Source organism: Coturnix japonica, chromosome 1 (genome assembly GCF_001577835.2).
Source record: "Coturnix japonica isolate 7356 chromosome 1, Coturnix japonica 2.1, whole genome shotgun sequence".
Taxonomy (NCBI): Eukaryota; Metazoa; Chordata; class Aves; order Galliformes; family Phasianidae; genus Coturnix; species Coturnix japonica.
In genome coordinates this window covers 151,112,010-151,119,975 of record NC_029516.1, presented here as the reverse complement: position 1 = coordinate 151,119,975, position 7,966 = coordinate 151,112,010, and positions in this window count along the sequence as shown.

Here is a 7,966-nt window from a genome sequence, read left to right as displayed (position 1 = left end):
AAAGCTGGTTTAAGAACCCAGCAAAATGCAAGTGATGAGGAACTCCCACAAAATAGGAACAGAGAGAAACAGCACTAGAATCATTATTAGAGAGCTAGACAGTAACAAGAATAGATAGCAATAATTAGACTTTCAGGTCTGGGGATTCAGAAAGCAATTTGCATTTTAAGTAACCCAATACATATTGAAACTAATAATATCCAGTGCCTTTTTTATTTTTGATGTCACTGTTCTAAAGAGAGATCAAGATTTTCTTTTTACTTATTCATGTAGATAATATCTTAATTGTAATTTAAACGTCCAGAAAAGTTACTGATTTAAATTTAAGTGCTCTATGATTGTGCCTCGCTTTTCCTGATAGAGACAGAGAACAGATATGTCTAATTCTGTGTACAAATCAGAGTAAGAAAGAATTGTGTGACTGTAAGCCATTTGCTCTGATGAATATCAAATAAAAAACACAAGAGTGATTTTTTTCTCTTCACACTTATGTGCTTCACAACAGGATTTCTGCACACATCTCCTAATAGACAACTTCAAGTCATAATTATTATAAATGTCAACCAGAGGCTCAGTACATTTCAGCACGTTATCATGATGCTGCTTTGCAAGCAGGCGCGTGCCCCAAAATCGGAGTGGCAGCCAGTGATGGATTGACTCTGTCAGACAAGGATTTCTAAGCCAGACTCCATCTTAATTTCCCTCTGTAGTCAGCAGAGTGGAGGAAACATTGCCAGGATTTGTTTTATAATAAAGTAGATATCTAAAATAAAATAAATGACCCCTCAAAATAACAGTTACTCTCTTCTGACCATGAAAATGCATAAGGGATTGTAGAGGTCTACGCTGCAAACACCTGAAGGTAGGTAGGAAAGATGCTCCCACCCACAATGTCTGCCTGTGTGAGGACTGGATCCAACCTCACTGAGGATCAGGCATTTCTTTGCAGCTCACATTATTACAAACCATTTTTTTGCTTAGATCATGGCTTTTAACAGCATGAATGAAGGAATATCATAAATTCATTAAAGAGGGAAGACAATTGTTCTTCCCCTTCCTTCTGGGGAACAGAGCCAGATTCCTCCTGATGTCACACAGTACAAAGACTCAGTTCTTGCCTGTCATTCCTCATGTAGGTTTATTTCTATCTATATTCATTTGCTTTAGTGATCTTTGGCTGTCTCGGAAACATTTTCTTTCTGTAGAGCAGATGGGAAAGCATGCGTGTTTTTTCACAGTTAACTTATGGGTTTGATTAGCCATTTGGATTGAAAGAACTAAAAGAGGTTAACGCTGTCTTTACAGCAGCTGCGGAGGGAATAAAAACGAACAGAGTAAGAAGGATTGCAACCATAGTTCCTCAGAAAGAAAGAAAGAAAGAAAAGCCAATATTCCTGCAAAGAAAGAGTTTCTGAAGGATGGTTCTCTGCATTTGAAGCCCCTGCAGGGGATAAAGACTCACAAAGGAAGTATTTTTGGCAAACTGGAGCTGGGAGAAACTCCTGATGAAATTTTCAATAGTTCCATCCCAGCTTCTGCACCCAGAGGTCCAGATGGCTTCCAGATGAACTATTGCCATTTTGACCACACCCCACTCAGCCACATTTGGCTTGTTTTCTGTTCACTGAGATGTGCTAATCTCAACCCTTACCCCTGATGTATGTCCTGTCGCTTGTCAGGCAGTATGCTCAGAAGTCACAAGCCTTGCTTCAGCCCTCTGGCAGCAAGTCAACCAGTCAGCAGGCAAAGCTGGATAATTACTGCTTAGCCTTAAAGAGCTTAACGTTTGTTTGCACGGACCTGTGTCCTGGCAACACCAAGGCACTGAACCAGAGAGCAAACTTTCTTTCCCCTAAATATTTTCTGTAAGGGAAAGGACAGAAGGGACCATAACACAGACATAAAATGGTGATTATCTTGAAGGATTAGCAGAGATAAGTAGACTATCCTCTAGCACTGACTTGTTGCAATTATAGAGAAGAAGATACTGCTGGGCTTTATTCCTCATTCTGGTGTTACAGAATACTGCACATGGCTGCTCTGGCAGCCATTTTTTGAGAACTACCTTTCCAGAAGTGCTTAGCAGAAGGCCTTACAAGAAGGCTGTAGCAGAGACAAGCAAAAGACAGCCAGAGGATATTGGGTAGTCACAAGACAACGGAGTTCTTGGTATACTGGACAACAAATCCAATGCCAAGTTACAGTGATTTGATTATAGCAGTGAACCTTAGCTGCACAAATATCTACTTTTAAGTGAAATATACTGAGTAAAATGCAGACTATTCAAACATGAGCGCACTAAATGAAATGCAAACAATTTAAACACGAGTATACTTGAGAAGGGGGAAAGCACACTTGTAAATTAACAAGGGATGGTGCCTTTCATGATTACCCACACCCACTGATGAAGTTGTCAGCCTCTCATACATCAGATGTCTCCTTTGAGCTCTGGGCAGCAGCCCCTGCCCAGCCAACAAGAGGTGCCCAGAGCTCAAGTTGGGAAGGTACTCTTTATAGTGCTGCTGCTTTTGATCATCTGGTCAATGGGCTGATGCAAGAGCACCAGAATGTTTCTAGAAGGTTTCCTCATCCATGAATAGTGGACTGTTGTGTAGTGAATTGTCTATTCATAGCTCTGAGGAGAATGTTGTCCATTCATAAACAAATGAATAGTTCAACACAAATGTGTAGCCTAATCCACTGTCATATCTAAGGATCACTGTGCACTCAGTCACAGATTTCTTTGTACAGTTTGGCTATGCGAGTACTCTGTTGTCCTGCTGTTCCCTGCCATACCTGAGGAGAGGAGCATCTCACCATACAGGCGGCATGTTCCATGATGCTGGTGTACAGTGTGTTAGAAGTTACACTGGAGCAATAACAGCAGCTGCCTCCTGGCATATCATGCTCGTGAATTAATGTGATCTGATGTTCACAGAGTGGAGTTCTATAATGATGTCTGTGGTCACTGAATTATCACATCAAAGTGGGTAACCAGGTTATACAAACTGGTTCCTGATGTGAAAGCCACAGTATCAGAAAAAAGCCTCAGTACCTTCAACCTAACTACACTCATTCTTCACTGTTACGTTGTTCATACTCCCATTCAACTCCAGTGACATTCATGCAATTGCATTTGCATTGTAATCTGGTAAGTACTAAGGTGATTTAAAGCTATGTTCAACGTGATGGATGCAGAAAGACAGAAGCAGCAAGGCAGTATAAGCATCGTCAAAATAGTGAGAGAAGCCGCATCCTACCTCATTAGTCAGCTCTGCTCAGCAAAAGCAAACTTAAACCCAGCTTCAGAAGGGTTTTACTGCCACTTCATGATAGCCTGGGGGAATCTGCAGAGGCAGTCTAATTTGTATGTTCAAGAAAAATCAGACCTACTTCTACAAGGTGTTCTCAAGGTATTTATCAGCTGTGTGAAACCTTCTCCAAACCATCTCAGCAAGATCATTTGGACAAGAAAGACGTGAGTCTTCTTTACAGTTCTTTCTGACAGGAGTGCTGAGCCAGTTGTCAGCCAAGGAAGATGGGAAACACAAGCAGCCTTAAATGAGCTTGGGGGAATTGTGGTTCCAATGCTAGCCATTAAAATTCAATTTGTTTCTTGCCTCCAATAAATTAATTTTACTTAAGATATCTTGACATCAGAATTAGGATTTGGGCAGGGCTTTATTCTTTTGAGTCTGTCCCAATAGCAAATGCTTCTCTGAAAGGCACAGCTTCCATCTTATTGTTCAGAATATCCTCATTTTTTCCATGGGAAGAGAAGCTGACAGGGTGATTAATTGAACTGTCACACAGCATGACTTGCAGTTAGAGAAATATATGAAAAAAGCTGTGAAACACAGTATAGACTAATCCCCAATGTACAAACAGAAAACCACCAAAAACCTTGGGGTGGTCCAGAGACCCTTGTCACTGGAAAAGATTGAAGGTTACAGGTATTCTCCACCTGAAAATGAGAACTTGAATTGTCTGTGGCTACTCCAAGGAACTCCAGCTCTTTCATTCCAGCTCTTTATCCTGAACAACTTTATTTTCATTTCCCCGTGTACTGTGAAAACTATTGGTTAGCTATATTATAAATCATATATATATGACTATATATATATATGTATATATATAGAGAGAGAGAGGGAGAAAGCTATAGCTATAGCTATATTATAGGTCATTCAGGGTTAAACATAACATGTTTAAACACACACAGTAAGTTCTATATCACATTCCCTACAAAGAGTGCTAAATATTGAATAGACACACTGACTCGACAGCCATGTGCTGACATTGGACTGTTTGAATTAATCAAAGATTTTAAAATCATTAATGGAAGGTAAGAAAATATTTTAGCGTAAGTAGGCATTGGGAATGTTAAGATCTTTACAGAGGATGCATTACAAGCCCATTCTTAAGGTACATAAAATTAGAAAGGTGATAGAGCAGGTAAGTCTTTTCCAGTTCACCTGTTCTCAACATGCTGGTCAATTAGGCCATGAAAAGCTAAAAAATATTAACTTTAAAGTTGATATTGAAGACAGAGACTTTAGGGATGCCTTAAATAGGCCCAGACTTTCTGATTTCACTTCATCTCAATTTTTTGTCAAATTTTTTTGACATCGCTCTTGATTAATAATTATGCCCATCGATATCTCTTACGTATGGCATTCTGTAAGTCATATTTAGAGCTGATACGTCAGTGATTTGTGCAGCATTTTAACTGTATGTTACAACCTACATATGCCGTACAGATGCTATGACAGGTATCCAGTGTTACACTGTAACGCTTCCCCAAGCAAAACAATTTATTCAGAGCATATGACATGTTTTCTTTTTAAAACAGATCCTTTCTGGATGTTTTAGTACATTATATATGAAAAGTATTTGATCTCTGACTCAGGGTGAGTCTGAGCATGCCCAGCTGCACAGCCAGCCCCGCATCACACTTCCTGGACTACTATCAGGCCAGGTCTTCCATCCCTCTGACCTTAAAAGAGAAACAAGAAACAGCAACAACGCTTCCGTTAAAAACAAAACACCCAGAAGAAAAAAAAAAAAGCAATCCCAGAAAGCACCAAGCATTTCCTCACAGGAAGAAAAAAGTGCATATCTGTGTTATCGCCAAAGCATAATTAAACATCCTCTGCATAAGGACAGAGAATGAAAAAGGGCCACTGGGGGTCAGGCCAAAGTTTTAGCAGACCTCGTGTTTTCTCCCAGCACTGGCAAAATCTGTTCCCTGGCAGAGAGTACAAGAAAAGAGCAGGGTAAGCAAATATGAAACTTCCTTTAAACATTGTCCCAGCCTTCGAATGTTTGTATCTCGGAGACTTCCTGACTCTCTGTTGAGCAAGCCCTGCTAATTGCAAACTTTCAGCACTCGCAGAATCTCACAGGAGGAAGTCGTGCAGGTTGAACTGCACTTTGTGATCAGAGTGCTTTTAGTTTGAACTAAACTACAACGCCGTGAATTAAAAACAAAACCTTCTGTTCTTCTGACAACGAGCTTTACAAGCTCACATTTTAATAGCAGTCGTAAATGCAATATTGCTCTTAGCTCCTGAGAAAACAGGACGTTCCTGTCATCCATATTAATCTAACACGTGTTCAAAAGCGAGTCCTTTATTTTCTTTAGCTCTTCAGCAGCCTATAGAATAACTTGCAAATTACTCTGAAAGTTTCACCTCTCATCACATTGTCGCCACCATATTTTTCACAAATTGATTTATCCATTAGGTTCAAAGGAAATGTCTCTATGATGCCTGCTCTGCAGAAAGCAGATGATAATAATGGATATCATACACTATCCAATTAGAGCTTTCACACCGCCTCATCTGTTATTTATTGCTGGAGTCCAGTAATGGAAAATCAATCTACTTTATCCTTGCCATTACTGGATTCTGTGCAATCAATTTGGTTTTGTTCTGGAATTATAAATCAAGGATGCGAGTTCATTTTCCTGTCCCACAAGCACTTTCAATTTCACATTTTCAGTGAGTGACACAGATGATTTCATCAATGTCACCCTCTTTCAGATGCCAGGATAGCTTATGGTTAACACAGCACTGGGTTGCGTGACTTGGATCAACATTCTGAGGCAATGTATGTATGTAGCATCAACTGGTCAGTCTGACCTGAAGAGAAATACAGCCATAAACAACACAGACATGAGCTAGGCTATGCCAGGAGGTCCTCGTGCTGGCCACCAAATGTTTAGTAAAGGCACAGTCGAACATGTTTAAAACCTTTGTGTGAATAGGAATGGGGATCAACTGCATTTAAGTGCCAGTCTCTTGTTAAAGCAACCAGGTAACTCCAAAAAATGACAAAGGTGGTTCTGTTGATGGAAGGCACAAATCTGATAAATTCTTAAATATGGCCTCATTCTAATACTAGTTTGCAATGACAATGCCTTAAAGCTGCTTAGAAAACATCAAACTTCTTCTGATACCCTTCCAGGACTACTCAGCATTGAGCGATTAGATCCTACATGAAGTCTTACCTTCCGTTCGGAAGCTGTTTTAGAAGCTTACTGAGCCCACAGCTGACAATGTATGAGAAAACATTTGGAACACTGAGAAACCTCCACCCTTCTGGGAATTCCCAGTTCCCAGAATGTCTCATTTCTGTAGCAATTTTATTTATTGTCATAAAGCTGGAATGATGGGAAATGGACAATATAAATTCTTGCATTGCATTACAACCACGTGTACTTTACCGAAAGCTTCTTTTGACAGGATGAGCACATTTGGCCGGATCACATACGTGTGTTAATTATAGTAAGGAAAACAAAATGGCAATAGTTATAGCAAGTCCAACCAACAGGAAATGGTTATCGAGCTGTGATAAAATGTTTATCAGGAAATGTTGTTACACTATCCAAAACATTTCCTGTCTGCAACTGTTTTTTGTGTGTGAAAATAATGTATGTGGTGCTAGAAATAGCATTATTTTTTTTTTAAGGAATTAAATAACCGTACTTATAGAAAATCGTTGTAGCCACACTTGTTGTTTGTGCCATTTCCTTCTTTGTGCAAATTATGAAGTAACTTGAAAAGAAAACTTAAAAAGAAGCCTTCGAATTAACCTGGGCATTTGTTACATACAAGGATAAGAAGCAAAGGCTCAACCTCTTACAGTTGTTACTTCATTTAACCTCAGACTGTTCCTCTTCATTTTAATAACCCCTATTTATTCAGCCCTTTCCCAAGTTTGCCTTATATTGAGTTTAATTTTTGATGAACTTTTTGTTGGTTATCAATGTCAACTTTTCCAATTAAAGGTATTTTTTAGGCATGGGATGAACTTCTTTAGGCAAGGATAGATGTACTGATATAGAAACAGAAAATAAATTTGCTTTATCTTAAAGATGCGAAAGCCACATCTGATCCATACTCCTGTTTCAAATAAACTGAGTTGCTCAATCATAGAATGACCTGGGTTGAAAAGGACCACAATGATCATCCAGTTTCAACCCCCTGATATGTGCAGGGTCACCAACCACCAGACCAGGCTGCCCAGAGCCACATCCAGCCTGGCCTTGAATGCCTGCAGGGATGGGGCATCCACAACCTCCTTGGGCAACCTGTTCCAGTGCGTCACCACCCTCCGAGTGAAAAACTTACTCCTAATATCTAACCTAAACCTCCCCTGCCTCAGTTTAAAACCATTTCTCCTTGTCCTTTCTCTGTCCCCTCTCATAAACAACTGTTCTCCCTCCTGTTTATACACTCCCTTCAAGTACTGTAAGACCACAATGAGGTCTCCCTGGGGCCTCCAAGCTAAACAAGCCCAGATCCCTCAACCTTTCTTCACAGGAGAGGTGTTCCAGCCCTCTGATCACCTTAGCATCCTTTCTCTGGACCCGCTCTAAGAGCTCCACATCCTTCCTATACTGGGGGCCCACATACACTCAGGTGTCCTTGGACGCTTAGTTCCTTTGTAGCCGATTCCAGATCTC